Source organism: Petaurus breviceps, unplaced genomic scaffold (genome assembly GCF_028583685.1).
Source record: "Petaurus breviceps papuanus isolate PSGF00001 unplaced genomic scaffold, PetGlider_PUasm1.0 689, whole genome shotgun sequence".
NCBI lineage: Eukaryota > Metazoa > Chordata > Mammalia > Diprotodontia > Petauridae > Petaurus > Petaurus breviceps.
In genome coordinates, this window is record NW_027186458.1 from 12642439 (window position 1) to 12666739 (window position 24301).

Below are 24301 nucleotides of genomic sequence, written 5' to 3' on the forward strand. Positions count from 1 at the left end.
AAGCAGGGACCAGGAGAGCTGGTTCCCTGAGAAGAGGGTTGGAAGGACTGACACCTGGGTCTCTGGGGGAACAGAGGCAGGGGACCAGATACGCAGATCCATAAGAGGGCCTCAGATTGCAAGGAAGACAGGCAGGTCATTCACAGGGTGGAAACCATGAGTTCCAGATGCCTGGTTTGATGGGGGACTGAGGCCTGAAGACTGGGAAGAGACCTTCCTTCATGCTGAGGGCTCAAGTCATGGAAAATAACTTTCATCTAAGTTTTGTTGACCTTGGTCATCATTTACCTTGTGTCAAAAGAAAGAGCCGGCTAGTGCACAGGCTAGAAACTACATTCTCAGGGACATTCAGAAGTTCTTGGAAATGGATCAGGCAGCATCTGTGGCAGAACTGAACCAAAGTCTGCAAGATCCCCATCCACTCTGAGCTCCTTCCCTTTGTCTTGCCACAGTAGTTCATAGACTTTTTCACAGGCAGTTAGGGGTGTCCATCCAATGCTTTCCCACTGTAACTGCTAAATACATAGTTTGTACTATCTTCCCAATAGCAGAGAGTCTCAAAGAAGGCATCCATGTTCATTCTTTGAGACATGAGCACGTGGCTTAACTATAGAACATGGTTATTATCACTTGCACTCAGGCGGAAAGAAATAACTCTTGCAAATTCGTCTATGCTTAACCACAAGAGAAGCTAGTTGGCAAATTTAAGACCTAAGGAAACAGTATACACCCATCACACAAAAATGAATTGGAATGGTCAGAACCTGGCTATGGGTTTTAGACCCCTGAGAAGTGGCATTCTCAGCATATCAGAATATTTTTCATTTGAAAGTCAGATTTCTCCTTTTACATTTCAAAAGGATAGCTTACCACTAGGGTTTAGGAAAGAAGGGTGTTAGCTGAGTTGTTTTTTCTTGATGTTTAAGTCCTTTGAAATCATTCCAAGCAGCTGAATCAGAGAAGGTTATTTTCTTAATTGTCCTGATCACATAAGATGTCAGCCCAGGCTAATGTTTTGGAATCTGAAAAATAACCTGAAATATTTTTAAATGACATGGCACAACTGCCCAGCTCAGAGTTGTTTTTTTTTAACTGATATATTACATTTAAAAGTTAATACAGAGGTACCCGTTTTCCTAAAGATAGATATTACTAATTCTCAGCAAAAAATAAAATAGAATAAGGTAACAAAAACTCACCATAATTTAAGGAAGGAAAATTGAAACATAGTTTGTCTTAAAGATTTAGGAGTCATGCTTTAAGTTGAATTCCCAGCTCCTGTGTTCTGAAGTGTCTATTCCCTTGGCTCCAGTGAATTTGTATATGAAGGGGAAATGCCTGCTTTTTTCTTTAACAGCTGTAACTAGGTTTCTTCCTCACCTTTTGAATTTACCCTAAGTTATCATTCAATGGGATACATTGGTTTTGCTTATCTCTCTAGAGAAGACATGCAAAAATTGAGAGATGGAATTATGATAAAGATATTTGGTCCTCAAGGGTGGAGCCCAAATGGCAGAAAGGAGTCAGTAACTTCTCTAAGCTCCTCCATGAATCCCTTCACTAAACTTTAAAACATGAATCTGAATGGATTTTAGAGTGACAGGCTCCATTGGGAGACAGAGTGTGGCACATTCCCAGCCCAGGAAAGTGTCCATGTAGCTATGGGCATGAGGAGCACATGGGGGCTGCACCAGCATGGACCAGGGAACAGACTACAGCAGAGTGAGGGAGTTAGAAGGAGACCCAGCCAGGGGACTCACCCGCCCCAAGGGCAATTCACAGCCTTCTCACCAGTGGACGGTAGGATCAGTTGGAGCTGGGTAAGAGAAAGTGCTGGGCAACAGCAGAGAGAGCAGCTTCTTCTGGGCCTATCAGCCCACATCCTGGAAATTTAAAAACCAGCTACCTGCATTTTAAGAAGCCAAGATGGCAAAGTAAACTAGCTTCTCCTATTCCCCCTTCCTGACCCAGAAAACCCAGAGTAAAATTCTGAAATAGTGGAAATAGCCTCAGGCTTAGGAGTCACTGAGAAAGGGTAACTGAGGCAGTAAGGAGTCTAAAGTGAAGGGCTGGAGGCCCCATCTCAGCTGATCAGCAGGAGCTCCCAAAGCCCAGGGGTTGGAGTCAGCACGCACTAACAACACAAGCCAAGGTAAACCTTAGCACCACTAGGGCAATCTGAAGACACCAATGCTGCTGGCTGCCAGCTGCTGAGCCTGCCTGAGCTGTAGTTCAGGGGCATAGAGGTGGAAATCTGAAGCAGCCAGAACACCCCACCCCCACAGGTTACTCTGTGATCCTCAGGGTAACTCAGGGGACACACTAAGAATCCTGACCTTGGCCTCAGTCTAGACACCCAGAGGCTACAGCACACAAAGTTGACAACCAGAACCTAAACTCCCAGTCTGAAAAATCAGGAAATAGAAAATCACAATGGGAAAGAAGGAATCTGAGAAGGGAAAGGCAAGAAAATCAATTTGAGCTTTAGAGCAAGCAAGAGCAACCAAATACAGAGGACAATGTGGACTCTATAATCACACCTGAGACCAGAGAAGAAAATGTAAACTGATCTCAAGCCCCCAAAGCATTCTTGGAGGAGCTCAAGAAAGATTTTAAAAAAATTTAAGTAAATTTTATGTTTATTTTTAGTTTACATTATTCATTTCCACAAGATTTTGAATTACACATTTTCTCCCCATCTTTCCCCTACCCACTACCCCAAAACAACGATACCACTGTATACTTACTTCCCCAGTCTGCTCTCTACTATGTCCTCACCCAAACCCCCTCTGACTTTACAGTAGGGCAAAATGAATCTCCATACCCATGCCTGTGTATCTTATTTCCCAGTTGCATGTAAAGAATATATATGTGAGGGGCGGCCAGGTAGCACAGCAAGTAAGAGCACCGGCTCCAGTGTTGAGAAGACCTGGAGATCGAATCCCGGGCTCAGACACTTAGCACCCACCCAGAAACACCTGGCCCTGTAACCTTGAGCAAGTTACTTAACCCCAATTGCTTAGGGGCGGCCAGGTGGCTCAGCGAGTAAGAGCACCGGCTCCAGTGTTGAGAAAACCTGGAGATCGAATCCCGGGCTCAGACACTTAGCACCCACCCAGAAACACCTGGCCCTGTAACCTTGAGCAAGTTACTTAACCCCAATTGCTTAGGGGCGGCCAGGTGGCTCAGCGAGTAAGAGCACCGGCTCCAGTGTTGGGGTGACCTGGATCAAATCCGGGCTCAGATACTCAGCACCACACCCAGAAATAACTGGCCGTGTAACCTTGAGCAAGTTACTTAACCCCGATTGCTTTAAAAAAATAAAAAAAAAAAAAGAATATATATGTGTATGTGTGTGTGTGAATATATATATATGTATATATATATGTGTATATATATATATAAACAGTTGCTTCTAAAACTTTGAATTCTAGATTCTTTCCCTTCCTCCCTCATCACCCACCCTTACTGGGAAAATAAGCAATTCAACATAGGTTGTACATGTGTAACTACACAAAACATTTCCATAATGGATATATTGTGAAAGACTGACTATATTTTCCTCCCTCCTATCCCACCCCCACTTGTTTTATTCTCTACTTTGACCGTGTCCCTTTTCAAAAGTGTGTGCTTCTAAATACCCTCCCCCCTGCAACCTGCGCTCCCCTCCATCCTCTCCCCTCTTATCCCCTTCCCCCCTACTCTCCTGTAGGGTGAGATACCCTATTTAGTGTGTATGTCATGCCCTATCTAATTCAAATTCAGGGAGAGTAAGATTGACCCATTCCCTTTTGCCTTTCTGTTCTTCCCCTCCATTGTAAGTTTTCCCTTGCCTCTTCTATATGAGATAGTTTACCCCATTCTGTCTCACCTCATCTACTCTCATTTTATTTGTCTCTCACCTCTCAATTTCACCTTTTAAGTATCAACCCTTCCTATTCAATTGATCCTGTGGCCTCTATGTATACCTATACACATATATACATGCACTCACATATGTATTCATATGCCCATATACCCTCCTATACAGACATATCTATGTATGTTTACATACATATACATACATTTATATTCCTTCAACTATCCTCATACTGAGAACAGTTTCATAAGTTAAAATTATTGGTTTTCCACATAGGAATGTAAATAGTTCAACTTTGATAAGTTTCTTATGATTTCTTTTCCATGTTTGCCTTCTCATGCTTATTGTATCTGAATGTCATATTTTCTATTCAACTTTTTTTTTTCATCAAGAAAGCTTGAAAGTCTTCTATTTCATTAAATGACCAAATTTTCCTCTGAAACATTATGCTCAGGGATTGTGGGGTGTTTCCCCTCCCCTACCTCTCCTTGTGCCCCTGTAGGGGGGGGGGAGAGTAGCCTGGAAATGCCTCTGACCTTTGCCCCCAGACCCACCCTCTGCCCAAGTGACTGCCACACTAACTCCCATGGGTCAGGGGTTTGTTGCTCACTGAGTAGCTGGTACAAAGTTTTTCCAACAGAAGGTTGGAGGCCTCTCTCTGAGCCTCTGTTCATCTCCCAGGAAAGACCAGGGATTTTGTGCTAATAAGTAGGTGGACAAGCTTCCCTGGGGTGTAAGGGCCAGATATGATTTGGGAGCCCAGGGGTTGGAGAAGGGAGAGAGCTTCAAGGGGCTGGCACCATCTTCCCCTGAGGCCAGAAGCTTCGTCTTGCCTGGGCCATCCAGTGGTGGAGGGTTGTACAGGGAGGTCTTGTCTTCTCTCTTCTCACAAGACTTCCTGGCCCCATTGGCTCACAAGGAGCAGGCCCAAAATGCTGCTTTATTGATATCTCTGCTGAATAATCAGTTCAGGGAAATGTGAAACATCTCTCCAAACTGTGACCTCCAGAGTCCAACTTTCCAAAGCCTGCCTCTTATGGGTGTTCAGAAGCAGGAAGTCTGTGATGCTAATTTCCTCTACTCTTACAGGTGGTTCATATCAAGTTCTCTGGCCCTTTGCTACTCCTTGTTCAACACACACACAGGACCATGGAAGAATGTTGAAACTGCCCATTGGAAACAATTGTTGGGTAACACCCTTCTAGAGCCCCATACATGTGTGCTGGGCTAGGGCTGGCAAACAGAGGCCTTCCCATCCCCAACCTTAGCTTGCCCTACAAGGACCTTGACTTTGGCACACACCCAGTGAAAGCCAGAGTTAGGACTTGACCTGGGGTCTTCCACTTCACCATGTATCTTCCCAAGGCCAATACTCCCCAGTCCTAGTAGCAGCCCTGGGTGAAGCCTGCAGGTGAGGTGAAGGACTCCTACTGCACCCCCTCTTTTTTTCCATGGGGAAGAGCACAAATGTCTGAGAATAATTGGTAAGAGTCAGAGCAGGGGGCTCAGAGAGGGAGGCCTTAATGGACTCTAGCCTTATGTTGTTCCTTGGACAGGTGGAGGAGGCGGGACTTTGGCAATGCAGTGCTGTGTACAGGGGCATCCTGGGACAGAAAATTCAGGTATCCATGACTGGAATTACCCAGTGAGGCCCAAGAAAGTCCCTAGTTGCCTTTTGGACATTGGGAGGGGAAAAGCATGGATAGTTTGGGTTTGAGTGGGATCAAGGGAGACAGTAGCCTGGGAAATGAAGTGCCAGAGGAATTTTGCAGAGGGTGGCAAAACTGGAGTTTATCTCAGGAAGCCTTGTGACCATTCATTACTAGGAATGTGAGGAAGGCTATGGCATCAGGCTCCCCCAAAGTTAAGTCAGGGGAGCAGAGTAACAGATCATCTATATACAGGAAGGATACAGAGCCATGGGGAAGGACAAGAGGGGCAAGATTATCATGCAGAACTTGGGAAAAGAATTAAGGAGATTCAGTGAAACCCTGAGGGAGGACTGTCAAGGTGTACTGCCATCCTTCCCAAGTAAAAGCACAAAGGTATTGGCAGGAAGGGCACACAGGGCTAGAAAAGAAGGCACGGCAGAGGGAGACAGCAGTGAACACAGCAGCAGAAGGAGGAGTAGGGGATTACAGTGTACAGGCTCTAGGGACCACAGCGGAGCAAGGTAGGACAATGGCATTAATGGCACAGAGGTCTTGGACAAGGCACCAGCCTCGGTTACCAGGCTTCCTGATGGGGAATGTGGGGGTGCTGCAGGAAGAGTTACAGGGGCCAGCTAGTCCCTTTGAAATGTAACTCTGGGGTAGGGGCAAAGCACCTTCAATGGCAGCACAGGGAAGTAGGTACTGGGAGAGACATGGGAGAGGGCACTTCTGTGGGTGTGGGTGTGGCTGTAGAGATGCATCCAGCATCTGTGTGGTCCATAGCCCATAGGTCGGGTGGGACCTTGGCAAGGTATCTCAGGGGCCTTGGACTGAGGCAGGAGGGATAAGGCAGCTACATGCATGGGGGTAGGGGAGCAGTGATCCAACCAAAGGCCAACAGGGGTGAAAATGAGCACAGCAGAGAGGAAGGATAGGATATCGTGACCCAGTAGGTGACAAGGGACCTCAGGGAGAAGGAATAAGGTGTGTTGGAAGTGGTCTTGTCTGAGAATGACAGGGAGAGGGAAAGTTTGTAAAGCTCAGAGGGGCTTGTTAGCTGCTCCCATAACCACCAGGCTATCATTACTCTGGGGAAGGGTGAGGAGGGAATTGCAAGGATCCAAGACTGACAAGGAAAACCTTGTGTCCATCAAGGCTAGGATGCCCTGCATTTCCATGCACACCTCTCCTAGTTGAGAGAGGGACAAAGAGGGACAGACAGGGACAGGATCCTGCAGCCCTTCCCTGGAGCTTGTTGGGGAGGGCCTTAATGTCCCTGGAGCTGGCATAATTCAAGATGATCTTTAGTCAATTGACACCAGAGCTGGCAATATTTATCACCATCAGATCGATAGGATCCCAATTTTGGATTCTCACTGACCCATGGCCAAATTATAGCCAAAGGATATTCTTTCCCTTCATAGGAGACTTGATGTGAGGTCTCTTCCCCCAGAGCCACCTGGGAAAGAAAAGCAGACTGCAGCCAAATAAAGGGAGTCTGAGAGATTGGAACAGGGATTTGGGGGATAAGACTCAGTTTGCCTCCTGACTAGATGATTCTGATTCCCAGGTCAATGTGGCCTCCTCTGGGTAGTGAGGGAACTCAGACAAAGGTGGTTGGTAAGGTCATTTATTACTCTATTCTCACAATTTTCATGACTTTTACAATATTTAACAAAACTAATAATGACACCATGAAACATAATGTTAATGTGGGCTTTTCTAAGCCAACTTGCAGCTCAGAGATCCTCATATACATATACAGAGCCCACCACTTCTCTGGGCCTCATCTTCTTAGTGTAACGAAGGATTTTTATCTCTAAAGTCCCTGTAACAGGTTACTGGCCAGTAGGGTCGCTAGGGCATTGGCAGATGAACTGGAGGACTTTTCTCCCAGAAGGGGAACACTCCTTCCTAAGTGAAGGCAAGGGGCAGAGATCCCTTCACTGAGAAAAACAATTGCCCCCAGAGGCAGGAAAGTGACTTATTTCCTCTTTAGACAAGTCCTCAAGCCTGCATAGCTTCTCTCCACCCAAACTGTTACTAAGTAGGGAATATTCTCCCCCATGAATATAAAATCCCTTTTCATCCTATGAGGCCACATCCTGTACTTTCCTATCTTCATACCTTTGTCCACACCATCCCCTAGGCCCATCACTAAAAACCCTGTTCATCCCATTAAACCCTCCTCAACAAATACCACCTCTTGGGGAGGCCAGGTAGCACAGCAAGTAAGAGCACCGGCTCCAGTGTCAGGATGACCTGGAGATCGAATCCCGGGCTCAGACACTTAGCACCCACCCAGAAACACCTGGCCGTGTAACCTTGAGCAAGTTACTTAACCCCAATTGCTTAAAAAAAAAAAAAAAAGCACCACCTCTTCCTAGATGGCTGGCCATACCACTTCATTTGGAAATGATTATCCCATCCATAAGTGTCAAATAGCACTTTGTGGACTTCTGTTTGCTGTATTACAGCAGCTTGTATGTTAGAGTGATTGACTCTAGATTGGAAGCTTCTTGAGGGCAGGGCCCAGGCTGTACTTACTTACTTACTTCTGCCACACCCAGGTTTTCCATTGGGTGGGGGCCCTTTTGAATTATATTAACCAGGAGGAGAGCTCCTGGGCATTAGGAAGAGCTCCATCCTCCAAGTCCTGGGGGAGCCCCAGAGTCCCCCTTCCCCAGTCCTTGGATGATGGCAGTGACTGCAGTCTCCCAGCAGCCTCCCTGCTTCCTGCTAATCTTCCCCAGGTCCTCAATCCAAGGACAAAGTCCTCCAACTCCAATCACCCCTAGACTAGGGAGCTTCCTCCACTGGCCCCCAGAGCTGTCTATCTCCTCACAGGTGTCTTGGGCAGCAGTCAGGGTGATGACTGATGATTCTCAGACAGATCCTCTCCACCCTGCCCCACTCCATTGTAAGACCAATGCCTATAGCCCCAGTCTCCCCTGCCCAAGCAGGATTCCTCCCTAGACATAGTTTCTCTTCATTCCTACCCCAACCTCCCCTTCCTGTAGTCCCCAAATTCCAAGTAGAGGAAAAGTGAAATGGCTTGGGAGCCTCTTTCCCTAGAAAGTACTGCCTACTTGGACTTGCCCACGCCACACTCATCCTTCTCCCCACCCCACCCCCCTGTCTGAGTTCAGTGGGGCAGGAGCTTCCAGGAATGGCCTCTCCTGGCTCTCAGGCTCAGCCAGAACCCGCTTGTGAACCTTTTCCTCCACCCCTCTTTGCTCCTGTCAGAAATACTCATTTTTACACCAAGATCTTCTAGGAAATAGACAGGAGGGTGGTGAGGATGTAAGCAGGGAGATAACTGGCAGCAGGTCAGCATGTCTCACCCCAGGTGCCCACCATGAGCAAAGCCCTAGGTGTACCAGCCTCATGAAGGCTTCAGAAATAGTTGGCATCTGCCCTTGGAAATGGGGCCAGAAGGGCAAGGGAGAGAGAGGGAAGAAACTTTGAGATCATTCATTAGAATGACAATGTCTTCTAAGCAATCGAATTACAATGTATCCAAATGTACTTTATAATGTATCAACTACAATGTGTTAAAAATGTACAATTGCAATGTATCAAAAAACATCTATGACAGATGAGAAACCTTAGGCCTGGGATGACCACACTAGCTTGTCACCCAGCAAGGTGGAGGAAAGGGAAGGAGAGCCCAGGTTTCTCCAGTTTCTTTTGCTTTACAAGGAGGCAGAGGTGACCTCCAGGAGTGGGGAAAGGAGGCGACCCTCGTTTTACAGAACTTTGGTTTGATCTAGTTTGTCCTGCCACATCCAATGAGAACACGAGATGCGGAAATGTCGCTGGTTACTAGTTGGACTGATAAGGGAAATTCCTATTCCGGGAAAAAAAGAAACTCAGACTTTCTTTTAAAACCAGGAACTTCCCAGTCTGTGGTCAAATCCTGTGATGATGTTCTGACCTGAAAATGTGGACCTTGAACTTTTTTTAGCTCTGAATTAGGGGAAGCAGGGATGGGAGGGAAGTTCTGTATAGTCCTGAGTTAGGGAAAGGAAATTGTGTATACAGTGCTTAACTGTGTTTGTGGTTGTACAACTTCAGCAGTAGGATAACCACTAGGTATCTCTGTGGAGAATAATGCTTTTAAATACATGAATAAAACATACAAAGGAAGCCAATTACATGGAAATAAAGATGTAATTCCCCACCCCAGCCCTCTATCCAAGTTTATGAATTCCCTGATATCCTTCCTGGAATCCCTGGGGTGAGGGAGGGGTGGGACTTGGACCCCAAGTTCAGATTTACTGTAGAATGGGAGCAAAGCTCCTGCCAACCTCCAAATAACTTCTGTTACTGTAGCCCCTCATTGATGGGTAAGACCTACATCTCACCTTCCCGCACCCCTTGCATGTGCCCCATTATAACAATCCTAGGCCCATGTCCAAGCTTAGAAGGTGGAGCCTCACCAGCCTTGGAAATGACCTTTGAAAAGGCTCCTGGGTCTTAGCTCCACTCCGGAGCCACAAGTGGGAGCAGTGGCTTTGAAATCCTCAGACCTGCTGTAAACTTGTGGGTCTGGATTGATGTGTGTGGGATGCAGATGCAGCCAAATTATCCTGCAGGAAAATTTTAGGCAACTCTAGTGTTTCCATATCCTTCTATATTGCACATTTTGCTTCCTCTCCTCTAGTCCGGAGCATGCATCAGTAATAGCCTTGGTCTTCCTGCAACGTCTGCTTTCACTTGCAGAGTTTTTTTTGGGGGGGGAGGGTGGAGTGAGATGGGGGGGGGGGGGGAGGCTGTGAAGCAGTGAGCCAAACCTAGGGCTGCAGTGGAAACTGCACAGTATTGTACCATGAAGCTAACAGAGGGGGTTTATGGAACATGGATTCCTTTCACAATTCTTTATGTAAAGTCAGAATTGTGTGATTGGATTTTGTGTAAGACAAAAACTGTCTGCATGAGAATTCCACTCTCAGTAGGGCATTTGGAGCAGCCCCTCCTCTCTAGCACGAACTCCCCTTCCCCCAGACTACCTCCTTCCTGCAGGATGAACCCAGGTCTCTGTGCTCCCCAGCAAAGTGCTGCTCCTGGGTGACTTATCCTCTGTATTAGTTTGTGCTTTGGAGATGGAGATGGGGGACTCTTCCCCTTGTCTTGGTAACCCTCTCCCCCATCTGCCAATAAAGCTTGACGTTGAACTCATTCCCATGGCTTACATAGTATTCTCAGCATTGGAACTCATGAAGTCTGGCTGCCAAGGGGCCCCTCCTTAGACATCAGTTGGGTACCTGAAAAGGACCTACCTTATTGACAGCCAACATTCCACTGAGTGTGGCTCTGTGACTTCAGTCATGGAAAGCAAGTGTCAATAGGGGCCCCCTCTCTCCTCCCAGGAAGGACTCCTTCATGGCCAAGGACTGTCCAAAAACAGAGATCTTTGTAATGGGTTTTGTTTTTTCTTAGTGTGTAGGGGAGGGAGAAGTTCAGAGGGGGGGGGAGAAGAGAGATAATTTAGAATTAAAATATTAAAAAATTATTTAAGGAAGATACTAAGCACCTCTTCATTGCCAAATTTACTGGCTTTTCCACAATCATCCTCCTTCTTGACTTTTTTGCGGCCTCTGACACAGTCAGTTAACCTCACCTCCTCATTGTCACAGTCTCTTCTCTCTAAGTTTTCCTGACAGCCCCGTCTCCTGTTTCTCCTCCTACCTCTCTGACTCCTCCTTCTCAGTCTCTTTTGCTGGGTTTCCTCCAGGAGTCTGTCCTGGACCTTCTTCTCCCTCTATATTATTTCCCTTGGGGATCTCATTAGCCCCCATGGCTTCAATTCTCATCTCTGTGCTGAGGATAATCCAATCTACTTGTCAGCCCTAACTTCTCTCCTGACCTACAGTCTCCCATCTCCAAATACCTACTAAACATCTACAAATAGATGGCTTGTAGACACCTTAACCTCCACACATCCAAAACTGAATTCATTAGCTTCATCCCTAAGCACTTAACCCTGCTACATTTCCTTGTTACACTCCAAGGCACCACCATTCTGGGTCCTCTAGCCTCCAAACCTAGATATCAAGGCCAGACTTCTCTCTCTTTCCACATCCCATAGCCAGTCTATTCCCAAGGTCTGTTCATTCTTCCTTGGTAAAATCTCTCACATCCCCCTTCCTCTCCTCTGATACTCTTGTCCAAGTCACCACTCCTAGGAGATTCCCTTAGTCTGTGCTTGGTCTGCTGCCACAAGTCTCTCCTCACTCTAATCCATCCTCCCCCCAGCTCTCTCTTAAGGCAGGCTTGAACATGTCCCCCTGTAATGGGAAAGTAAATTTTAAAGATCTTCCCTGCCCCTAGGCTAAAGTGCACCTGTAGCCTGGGGTGGGAGGCTTGTTTTTCAGTAGATATTTTTGATTGGCCAGTGGGTCCAGAAGGTTGTTACATTCTCTGAGCCAAGAGCAGGCTATATAAACCCTGATTTGAGGCTTTGTTTTGGGGCTCACTTTGAGAAGTGTTCTGTGATTTGATCAGATGAGACTCTGGGAAGCCATTGTTGAGAGCCCCCCGGCTTTGAAAAACCCAGATATTGATAGTAACTGTGATTTGGTATGGATGTAAGGGTTGGACAGTTTGGAAATCTGTCTACTTGATCTGTTTCTGTCTTGATAATTCTGTCTGTATACTCTGAAGTTTGGGGTGCTGACCTTTTTCCCCTGAACTAGGTAAATAATACATATTTGACTGATTAAAGTAATCTTGTTAACCCATTTTGAGTTGCTTTCCTTTATCAAAGAAGATTCAAGAACCTGTGTTGGCAGCCACCCTGGGGATGCTTGGGGTGCTTGCTGCTACACCCCCCTCTATTCTTTACATTCCAGGGGCTCGCTCTCACCTCCAGGATCCAATAGAACAACATGTGGCTTCCAGCCCTTCAGAGCCCCACCTCAGCCCCCATTGCATTCTTGCATTTCATACACTGCCACCACCCTGACCTCACCACCTTGGATCCAGTGACATCGACATCCCTGCTGGTCCTCCAAGGAAACCCTCCATGTCCCCTCTCCCTGAAGAACACAATGCTCCACCTTCTCATCTACTTCTCCTGGTTTCCAGGAAAACAGTCAAGGAAACTGGGAAACTATGTCAATGGCTGAAAGCCTGCTTGCCTGGACCAGTCAGAGCTTGGGGATAATTTTCCTACTTTGGGGGGTAAAACGAGCCCGTCCTCCATGGAAGGGAACCCAATAGACACTGCTCTGACCACATGTGTCCTGTGGACCCCCCCCCCCCCATACAGCCTATGTGCAGGTGAGACCACAAATGTCCATCTCTCCCTCCTAGTGTTGAGGCCTGACCCCTGGAAGATGGAACAAAGGGTCCTGCAGGGTTCTCTGCTGTGCAGAGCTGAGGTGGGATGAGGGTCTTACCCTCCAAGGGGTCCTTCCTTCCATAATGATTGTGGGGAGGGGGCTACTAGGAAGGGGAGGTGTTGTCACTTGGTACTTCCTTCAGTGTCCCTATAAGCCTGGTTAATGATCTCAGGCAGTCAGTCAATAAACATTTCTTAAACACCAACTATATGGCAAGCACTATATTAAAAACTGGGGATATAAATACAAATAAAAACCAAGAGAGTTGCTCCCCTCCAATGGTTATAGTCTAATGGGAGCTGAGAACACACAAAAGGAAGCTGAGTGGGGAGGGGTATGGAAGGAAGGGGCAGAGGAGGAGGCCCCCTGGGGAGGGGGTGGGATGGAGAGGTCCACAGCAGGACAGCTGGTGGGAAATGGGGAGAAGACCAGCCTGGGTCCCTGTCCTTTCACAGAGCCTTCTACTCTGCCCTCCAGCAAGAGGCTCCAATCAGAAGGACAGAGGCTACTGAGAAGATGTGAGCCCTGAGGCTGATTCAGTCTTGCAGGATAATGAGATTTCCCCTGGTAAGTTTCCTGGGGAAGGAAGGCCTGATGGAGAGGTCCAGAGAAGTGCAGTAGCCCTGTAGTTGATGAGGAAATGGGGAGAAGCCTGTGCTGAGGCCTCCCCTGAAATAGAGGCCCTGGAGACCAGGACCCTCCCTCCCATCACAGGCCTCCTCCTCCAGCCTTTTCAGAGGCCCACCCAGGAGAGGGAAAGGCCCAGAACCTTCAGCCCAGGAATTTGTAACCAGGGGTCTGTAGACTTCTATCTAAAGATGACCTTGATTAGCTACATATTTATAGACTAAAACTGGCTCTAGTGGAGTTGACATTTCAGATATAACTGATGGGTCTAGAGCCCCAGAGGCACAGGGCCCACCTTCCTGCTGATGTTAACAGCTTCTCTAGGCAGGCTCCCTCTGCCAGATTCTGGATGGGAATCCAGCTGGTCACTGAGGCTGAGGCTGAGGCCCAGCCCTTCCATGAGCAGGGAGGGCATTTTACTCAGCTCTCTCTGATAAATGGTTGGAACATGGTGGTGACTGCTGGGCTTTGCACATTCTCCATCTTCACCATCATCTCTGTGTGTAGTCCCAGGAGGCCATATTGGATGTTAAGGGAGGCTCTGCCTCTGAGAAGGTCACAAACAAATGGGAGACTGGTTCCATAATAGGAAAGCTATTAGCATAATCGACCATATCAATGACAAAACCAATAAATAATATCATTACCTCCACAGAAGCTGAAAAGGTCTTTGACAAAATACAACATCTGTTCCTATTAAAAACACTAGAGAACATAGGGAAAATGCAGCTTTCCATAAAATAAGTGATATTCTTCTAAAACCATCAACAAGAATTATCTGTAATGAGGTTAAGTGAGAATCTTTCCCCATAAGATCATGGGTGAAACAAAGTAGTCCATTATCACTACCATTATCTCATATTGTACTAGAAATGTTAGCTATAGAAACAAGAAAAGAAAAAGAAACTGAAAGAATTAGAATAGGCAACGAGGGAACAATGCTATCACTCTATGCAGATGTTATGATGGTGTATTTAGAGAATCCTACTGAACGAACTAAAAAAACTACTTAAGATAATTAACAACTTTAGCAAAGTCACAGGGATAAACCACACAAATCATTAGCATTTCTATATTTTATATAATACCAACAAAGCCCAGCAGCAAGAGAAAGAAAAATTCCATTTAAAATAACTGAAGACAATATAAAATATTTGGGAGTCTACCTGCCAAGATAAATTCAAGAACTACATGAACACAATTACAAATCACTTTTCACGCAAATAAAGTCAGATTTAACCAACAGGAAAAATATTGGTTGCTCGTGGGTAGGCTGAGCTAATATAATAAAAATGACAATTTTACCTAAAACATTTTACATATTCAGTGCCATGCCAATCAAACTGCCGAAATATCTGTTTCATAGAGGCAGAAAAAAATAATAGAAAAATTCATCTGGAAGAACAAAAGGTCAAGAATATCAAGGGAATTAATGGGGAAAAAGGAAAGGGATGATGGCCTAGCTATCCCAGATCTAAAATTATCTTATAAAATAGCAATCATTGAAATGATTTGGTTCTAGCTAAGAAGTAAGAGTGGTGGATAAGTGGAATAGATTAGGTACAGAAATGACTATAGTAGTCTACTGTGTGAGAAACCCAAAGACTCCAGCTTCTGAGATAAGAAGTCACTATTTGGCAAAGACTGTTGGGAAAGTTGGAAAACAATATGACAGAAACTAGAGAGAGACCAGCATCTCATACCATATATTAAGATAAGGTCAAAATAGCTACATGATTTAAACATAAAGGATGATACCATGAGCAAATTGAGAGAGCAGGGAATAGTTTACCTCTCAGACCTATGGAGAATGGAAGAATGTATGAATAAACAAGAGATAGGGAGCATTATGAAATAAAAATGGATATTTCTGATTACATTAAATTAAAAAGTCTCTTCCCAAATAAAACTAATGCAACCAACATTAAAAGGAAAGCAGAAAGTTGGGAAACAATTGTTATAGCCAGTATTTCTGATAAAGGCTTCATTTCTCAAACATATAAAGGAACTGAGTCAAATTTATAAGAATACAAATCATTATCCAGTTCCCCAATGGCCAAAGGATATGAACAAGCAATTTTCAGATGAAGAAATTAAAGCTATCTATACTCAGATGAAAAAATGTTTTAAATCTCTATTGAATAGAGAAATACAAATTAAAACAACTCTCAGGTACCACCTCACACCTATCAGATTGACTAATATGAGAAGACAGGAAAATGATAAATGTTGGAAAGGATGTTGGAAAATTGGAACACTAATACATTGTTGGTGGAGGTGTGAACTGATCCAACCATACTGGAAAGCAATTTGGAACTAAGTAAGAATCAGAAGGACAAAAGTGGTTATTATCCTTTAAAGCAAAATAATAGAGAAAAGGGGGGAGGATTTAGAACATTAGCACGGACAGTTTGTTGCTAACTTGGAGGGAAAGTTGAGCCAACACACAGTTTGCAACAGTGGAGCAGGAAAGGAGTGTGCAGCTTTCAGAGATTTGGTGTACAGCACTATATTTACTCTCATTCTGAATGGTGCATCTGGGTCAGAACACTTGCAAATATCAAGGCTGGTTTGACAAAAATGATGGGAAAATCAGAAGCAGCTAAATGAAAAATGAGAACTCCATAGGGTCTACCAGCAGGAGAGTTCATCCATCTCTAAAAAGGCAGCATTCAGCTCCATCAAAAGTAAAGGACAAGCAAAGCTTTGAGATATGCAGGATTCCTGGCTCAGTAATCAGGCAGATGAAATACATTTTCATGCTGATAGTAACAATCCAAAGCACTTTTATGATGCCCTGAAGGCTATTTATGGGCCAAAGTCCTATGGTGCATCTCAGCTACTCAGTGCTGATGGAGCCACATTGATTAGTGATTAGAACATGATCCTAATCATGATGAGATGGGCTGAACACTTCCATCATGTTCTCAACAGATCATCATCAATCAATGCTGAGGCCACTGATCATTTACCTCAGGTTGAAGTCAGTCCTTCTCCAGCCAAACTTCAGAATGAAGAAGAGGTTTTGAATGTCATTAGGCTCCTTTCAAGTCACAAAGCACTTGGTGCTTATTCTATTCCAGCTGAGGGGGGTGGGGGGGTGGGAGGGGTGGGTTATTATCATACAAAAGCTTGCTGAAATTTTCCAGGTTATATGGCAAGAGGAGGTTATTGCCCAGGAGTTCAAGGATGCCTTATTTTCCATCTCTGTAAAGGTAGAGAAAATAGATTTTCCTGCGACAATCACAGGGGGTCTCTCTCTTGGTCACTGCTGGTGAGATTCTTCCCAGAGTCCTCCTTAAATAGTCTGATCCTTCACCTGGAAGATGGTCATGTACCTGAGAGCCAGTGTGGCTTCCTGTTTGCTGACCAACAACTCAGGAGAAATGTCAGCAGCAGAACAGAGGTCTGTACACAACGTTTGTAGACCTGTCAGTCACAAGCACTGATGGGACATGTTAAACTTTGGTTGCCTGGGGAAGTTCAACAGTATTGTATGTCAGTACCATGACATCATGCTCACCAGTGTTCTAGATAATGGACAATGATCTCGTGCCTTCCCAGTCACCAGCGCAGTGAAACAAGGCTGTGTGCTTGCTCCCATGCTTTTTAGTATGATGCTTTCAGCCATGTTGTCAAAGGCCATCAATGAGGACAAACATGGTATGAAGGACAGCTGCTGCTCTGATGGTAAACTATTTTTTTTTCTTTTTGGAATGCGGAAGGCAGGGCAATTGGGGTTAAGTGACTTACCCAAGGTCACACTGCTAGGGTTAAGTGTCTGAGGCCAAATTTGAACTCAGGTCCTCCTGACTTCAGGGCTGGTGCTCCTGTGCTACTGTGCACTGTGCTACCTAGCCAACCCAGATGGCAAACTATTTAACATGAAAAGGCTTCAAGCCAAGATTAAAGTGGAGGGAGAGTTGGTGCATGATGTTTTTGTTCACAGATAATTGTGCACTCTGAAACTGAGATGTAATAAATTACAAATCAATTCTCTGCTACTTGTGCTAATTTTGGCCTAAAAACTAACACCAAGAAAACACAGGTTCTCCTTCAGGCAGCACCACACTATCCATTTATGGAACCATCAGTTATGGCAAGTGGAGACGTTTTGAATGCTGTGGATAAATTCACTTACCTTGGTAGCACTTTCCTAGGATGTACATATTGATTAGGAGGTTGACACATGCATTATTAGATGTAGCTCTGTGTTTGGGAGGCTTTGAAGGAAGGTGTGGAAGAGAAGAGGCATTGGTCTGACAACCAAACTGAAGGCCTACAGAGCCATTGTGCCGACCTCACTGTTGTATTCTTGTGAAAACTGCACAGTCTTCCAGCATCTGCCAGGAAACTGAACTGCTTCCATTTGAATTGTCTTAGGAAGATTCTGAAAATTACCTGGCAGGATAAGGTACCAGACACTGAGGTCCTTACTCAAACTAAACTGTCAAGCATTCAGACTCTGCTTCAGAGAGTGCAACTCTGATGAACTGGTCACATTGTTCAAATGCCAAATACATGCCTGCCTAAAAGACTATCCTATGGAGAACTCACATAAGGCAAGTGCTCACATGGTGGTCAGAAGAAGCAAGACAAGGACACTCTCAAGAACTTTGCAGTTCATTGCCTGACATAGGAGACTCTGGGCCAGGACCACCCACCATGGCGTGCCCACATCAGAGAAGGAGCTGTGATGTATGATCAAAGCAGAATTGAAACAGCTTAAAAGAAAAGTGAGGTGTGCCAATTTAGAGAATCCACCCCAAATGTTCACATGGACTCTTCATGCCCTACGGTTGGTAGAACATTCCAAGTTCTTATTGGTCTGCTCAGCCACAGACAGCTATGCCAGTTCATACAAGAAGAGGGGGTAAAAACTAGATGAGAAAAAAAAGAAACAAAGCAGTTGAAGGCAGTGACCCAGCACTGAATAACCTCAGGAATACAAATGGGCAGGTAAAGGATACTCCTTTTCCACAAGCACTGCAGAGAAAACTGGAAACAGTTTGGGATAAATCATGTTTAGAACCCTAGCTTCCACTCCTTCCTACATGGCACTCAAAATGGAGACTGTACCTGATCATAAAAGTCACTGATTGAAAGATTTAAGCAGCAACATGGAGGAGGAGACAGAAAGAGAAATCCCAGTTTGGTACCTCTATACCTTCTAAAAGAAGATGGAGAGCTCCTTAGGGGGGCTGGGCCAAGATGGCAGAGTAGAAACAGGACTTCCTCTCAGCTCTTACTCCCACCTCCTCCAGTTTATGTAAAAAATGACTCTAAACAAACTTTGGATCCACAGAACGCACAAAATGACAGAGAGAAGCTAACCTCCCACCGAAGACAGCCCAGGCGAGCCCACCTTGCTTGAGCCAGAGGTTTTAGCCTCAGGGTGTCCACAAACAGCCACAGCTGGAACAAGTTTATATCAACAGCACTATGGTGGTTTCCAGAATCATAAACCCTTAAATTCTAAGGACAAAGTGAGAGGTCAGTGCAGTGTGGCCTTTGGGAACCAGGAGTCCCGGAGTGCAGTCTGGCCTTTGCCCCCAGGAGGGAGAAGCAGCTGAGGCTCTATGGCTGCAGAGTAGCTGCTTCAGAGCTCCTAGCCTCCAGATTAGAGGGGGACCTAGCAACCAGTCTGAGGGGTAATCGCTCCTTTTTTAACCTTCTTGGATCTGGATCACTGTTTAGGGTGGAGGTTTTGGGGTGCATGACCAGATTGCCAGAGCCAGTGGAGGCTTCAGAGAGGGCACCCAACTAATAGCTCCAGCAACTGGGAAAACCCCAGCATTCTGGGACAAAGCAGAGTTCTATTGTGGCAAAAAGTTCAAAAGTCAAGTACTTGAGATCAACATGAATAAATGAGGGAAGCAAAGGAAACAGAAGATTCCAACTTTAGATTCCTTTTTTGGGGACAAAAGGATCAAAGCATGGAACAAGAGGAAGACAACCAAGTCAGAACTCCTGCACCAAAAGCTTCCAAGGAAAATATGAATTTGTTACAGGCTATTAGAGGAGCTCAAGTAGGATTTCAAAAACCAAATAAGAGAAGTGGAGGAAAAAATTGGGAAAAGAAATGAGAATAATGCAAGGAAAATTATGAAATGAGAGTCAACAACCTAACTGAAGAAAATAGCACCTTAAAAAATAGACTAATTCAAATGGCAAAAAAGGCTCAAAAAGCCAATGAGGAGAAGAATGCCTTAAAAACCTGAATTTAACAGATGGAAAAAGAATCTTATAAGCTCACTGAAGAGAACCATTCCTCCAGATTTAGATTTAGAAAGATTCCTTCAGGAGCAAATGGAAGCTAGTGACTTTGTGAGACATCAAGATACTATTAAACAGATCCAAAGAAAAGAAAAAAAATAGACAGCAATGTGAAATATCTCATTGGAAAAAACACTGACCTGGAAAATAGTTCTAGGAGAGATAATTTAAAAATTATTGGACTACCTGAAAGCCACGATCAAAAAATGAACCTAGAAATCATACTTCATGAAATTCCCAAGGAAAATTTCCCTGATGTTTTAGAACCAGAGGGCAAAATAGAGGTTGAAAGAATGCAACAATCACCTTCTGAAAAAGATCCCCAAAAGAAAACTCCTAGGAATATTATAGCCAGGTTCCAGAATTCCCAGATCATGGAGAAAATATTACAAGCATCTAGGAAAAAATAATTTGAATGTTGTGGAAATACAATCAGGATAACACAGGATCTGGCAGCTTCCATACTGAGGGATAAAAGGTCTTGGAATATGATATTCCAGAGGTTAACAGAGCTGGGATAGAAACCAAGAATCACCTACCCAGCAAAACTGAGTATCATGTTTCAGGGGAAAATATGGTCATTTAGTGAATAGAGGACTTTCAAACATTCATGATGAAAAAAACAGAGGGGAATAGAAAATTTGACATTCAGATACAAGAAGCAAGAGAAGCGTGAGAAGGTAAACGGGAAAAAGAAATCATAAGGAACTTACCAAAGTTGAACTATTTATATTCCTACAAAATGATAATTGTAACTTATGAAACTTTTCTCAGTATGAGAATAGTTGAAGGGAATAGAAATGTATATACACATATATGTATATGTATACATACATACATGTCCTATGAATATATATGTGAGTGTGTGTATATATGTTTACAGGAATACATGGAGGGGATGGCATCAATTGAATAGGAAGGGATGGTACTTAAAAGGTGAAATTAAGAGGTGAGAAAAGAATATAATGAGAGGAGATGGAGAGAGACAAAAGAGGTAAATTATCTGATATATAAGAGGCAAGGGTAAACTGTTACAATGGAGGGGAAGAACAGGAAGGCAAAAAGGAATGAATCAACCTTACTCTCATTGGATTTGGCTTAGGGAGGGAATGACATGCACACTAAATAGGATATATCACTCTACAGGAGAGTAGGGAGAAAGGGGATGAGAGGGGGATGATAGAAGGGAGGGCAGGTTAGGGGGGGAGGAAAGTTGGAAGCACACTTTATTTTTTTACATTACATCCCATTTTTTTCTCAAATTGGTTAATACTTAGGGCGCTGTATGTTTAATATACACCTTAACGATTTTATTAGTATGGTTCCCCAATCTGACTTCCATAAAACATCGTTCAACATAGCCAAATACAAACAGTGGAAGAATACATTAAGTGTGAAAAGTCCAGTGTGAGTCAATATGCATTTTGCATTATATTTGCAATCGTTTTTTTAAACATGTACAAATTACATGGATGTGTGCTCATCACTACCGAGTCTCTGTATAAAACTCAGTTGGATCAGAGGCAAGCAGGGGCAAACCTCCTCACAGATCCGAGTCCCCAAGATCAGCCATGACGAACTCAAGCGCACTATGGTGTCTGGTGCTAACCCACAGCTTTCTGCTGTGATTCAAGTTAAAATTGCAACTTCTGTGAACCACCTGATTCTCAAGAACTCCGGGCTACATTCGGGTATTTAGATTTGCTTGCATAAGGACAGCAGAGGTTTCTGAAACCAAAGTCCCTGCGAAAGGGTAGTGGTCTAGAAACGAGGACTACAGTCTTCCAACATGCTGTCCGTTACATAGCTGGAGTGAAGATGGCTTTCCTAGAATTTTTTGTCTTCATGGGTATTCACAGCCCAACCAAGGACATGAATCCCTTTAGCTGACCACCTCTTCAAATAAGCCCTAGATACAAAATCCTTCTGCGTAAGGAAAGCTGAAATTCCACAAAGGTGCCACAAGATATTATACAAACTCCAATCTAGGAGAATATCCAACAGCATATATAAAATGCTTCCAAAGAGAATCGAAGCGTCGTTTCCCATCTCCAAAATAGCTAAGGCTCCAAGGTCTTGGATTAAAGCTTTCACAACATTACGATCTGCCTGCCTCACCTTGTAGATAACTTCTGGCATGAAAGAGCAGACAATACTGATGTTGCATAGCTTAGGGAATTCCACAGACGTATGTTTCAGAGCACCAGCAGCCATAGCTGCATGGCTCTTGCCATCAAAGTAGGCTGTGAGGTTATGATCTAAGCATTCCACAATGGCTTCCTTCGGAGTAGGTATTTTTTCACCAGGGAAATCATTCTTCAATCTGTGGTTTGCTGCTGGATTAAGCTTCCTGACATCAGCAATTGTGAAGTCACTCAGACGACCTGTTCCATCAGTAGTCCTATCTACTGTCCCATCATGCATGAGGACAGGAACTCCATCTGCCGGAAATTCAATGTCCAGCTCCACACCTGTTGCTGCATTCTTAGCTGCTTCCCGAATTGCGGCCAGCGTGTTCTTGGGGGCGTCGTGGCGGCCGCCGCGGTGAGCGATGACAGAGATGCGGCCGCGGGGCCGGCGCACCTGCAGGGCCCGGCGGTTGGGCACCGGCTCGAAGTTGAAGGAGGGCAGCAGCAAGTAGGAGCTGGGTGCCTTGGACCAGCAATTCATGACCGTGCTGATTTTTTTAAAGTCCCAGTGTTGCGTAGCCAGATTAGTTTGATGGACAGCATTGTAAGGTCCCTTCCACTTCGACAGGAATAACAGATGACTTAGTTAAGAACAGAGCTTTCCGGCTTCTCCCAATCTCCTTTTTTCTGGGTGGAGGGAATTTAGAAGCACCCACTTTTGAAAAAGGACACGGTCAAAGTAGAGAACAGAACAAGTGGGGGATTGGAAAGGATGGAAGGAAATATAGTCAGTCTTTCACAATATATCCACTATGGAAAGGTTTTGCATAGCTACACATGTACAACCTATATTGAATTGCTTATCTTCCCAGGAAGAATGGGTGATGAGGGAGGAAAGAAGCTGGAATTCAAAGTTTTAAAATTAAGTGTTCAATATTTATTATTATTATTATTATTATTATTATTTTACATGCATCTGGGAATAAGATATACAGGCACTGGGGCATAGAGATCCACTGTGCCCTACTGGAAATTTGGAGGGGGGGTGGGGGAAGATATAGGAAAGAACAGTTTGGGGAAGGGGATATTCAGTGGGATCCCTGTTTGGGGGTGGTGGGTAGGGGAAAAATGGGGAGAAAATTTGTAACTCAATATCTTGTGGAAATGAGTGATGAAAGCTAAAAATAAACATAAAATTTAATTTCTAAAAAATAAAGGCAGATGGAGATCATAGCCCAGCTTGAGTCATGGGTGCGAAATTCAAGAGACCACACAGAGAGGCATCGTTCCAGACAAAGAGAGGATTCTGTGGACACTGGAGAAGGATTCCAGACAGGAAAAGCATTACTGAGCATTCCAGTTCAGAGAAATGCTGTTCACCAGGCCAAAAAAGGGTTCCAGATACAGCATAAAGGGGTAGGAACAGGTATTGTGCCTGGAAACCCTACCTCTCAGGATTGGATATTTAGGGCAGACTGAGGGCATCTCTCCCTAGAAGTGGCAGATGGAGGGTCAGGGTCAGGTGCTAGACCCTAGGCTGAGTCTTAAACAGGGAACACATTCAAGGCAAGCAGCAGCTTGGGTTCCAATCCTAGGAGCAGAGTGGGGTCTCAGGTCCAGCTTCCAGCCCAGTCTGAAGCCTACAGAAGAATAACCAGGGAAAGAGTCTTAGATGAAAGGGGCTCTGAAGTTCTGCCCCTTTCTACCGGCATAGCTTTCCAGTTGTCTTAGTGACTGAATCCATAATAATCTCCACATGGGGTCAGCCCACAGATGGATTGTTCAGACTGAAACATAATTCAGGAATCTTCAGATCTTTGATGGGGGGGGGTAGGAAGAAGTAGGTAGGGAATAAGGCCATATTGGGAACACTGAAAACTTACAGGTCCCTGGAATGAGCATTGTCTGAGATCCCCTAACTTACAACTCAATACCTGTAATAAATAGCTCAAGAAAGCAGCAACACAATTATCCTGGATAATCCCTTCAGAACGTGGAGAGAATTGATATCAGGTCCACAGAAAGGAGGGAGACTGAATGAAGAAGCAAACAATGAAGGATGCCACCACAAATTTTACCTTGGGGACAGGGATACTTAAGACACAAAACATAAACACACAAAGCCTCAAAGAAAAGCCCAGTCTGGGTGCAAATCAACTAGGATTTCTGGAAGAGAGCAAATAAGAGTTACAAGAGTAAAAAAAAATGCTAGAGATGATATATTTCACTGAGGAAAAATTGGGATTTTTTTCAGAATTTATTTATTGTTTCAAAAAATTGAAATTTAAATGACAGGTGTGGAAGAAAGAATCAGAAGTGGAATAAGAAGCTTGTCACAATTGAATTTTAACAAAAGGGTGAGCTGGGGCAGATCTCTGAGCAAATTAGCAGGGGAATGCTACCTATCAGTAA

General features: G+C 44.6%; 1 protein-coding gene and 1 pseudogene across 1 annotated transcript in view; one reads left to right on the forward strand and one right to left on the reverse strand.

Moving 5' to 3' along the window:
• The window catches only part of LOC138174636 (BOLA class I histocompatibility antigen, alpha chain BL3-6-like), a 451117-nt gene that overhangs the window by 411237 nt on the left and 15579 nt on the right, over window positions 1-24301 (forward strand). The gene's annotated exons all lie outside the window — the stretch shown is intronic.
• On the reverse strand, window positions 21522-22260 carry LOC138174524 (glycerophosphodiester phosphodiesterase 1 pseudogene; annotated as a pseudogene).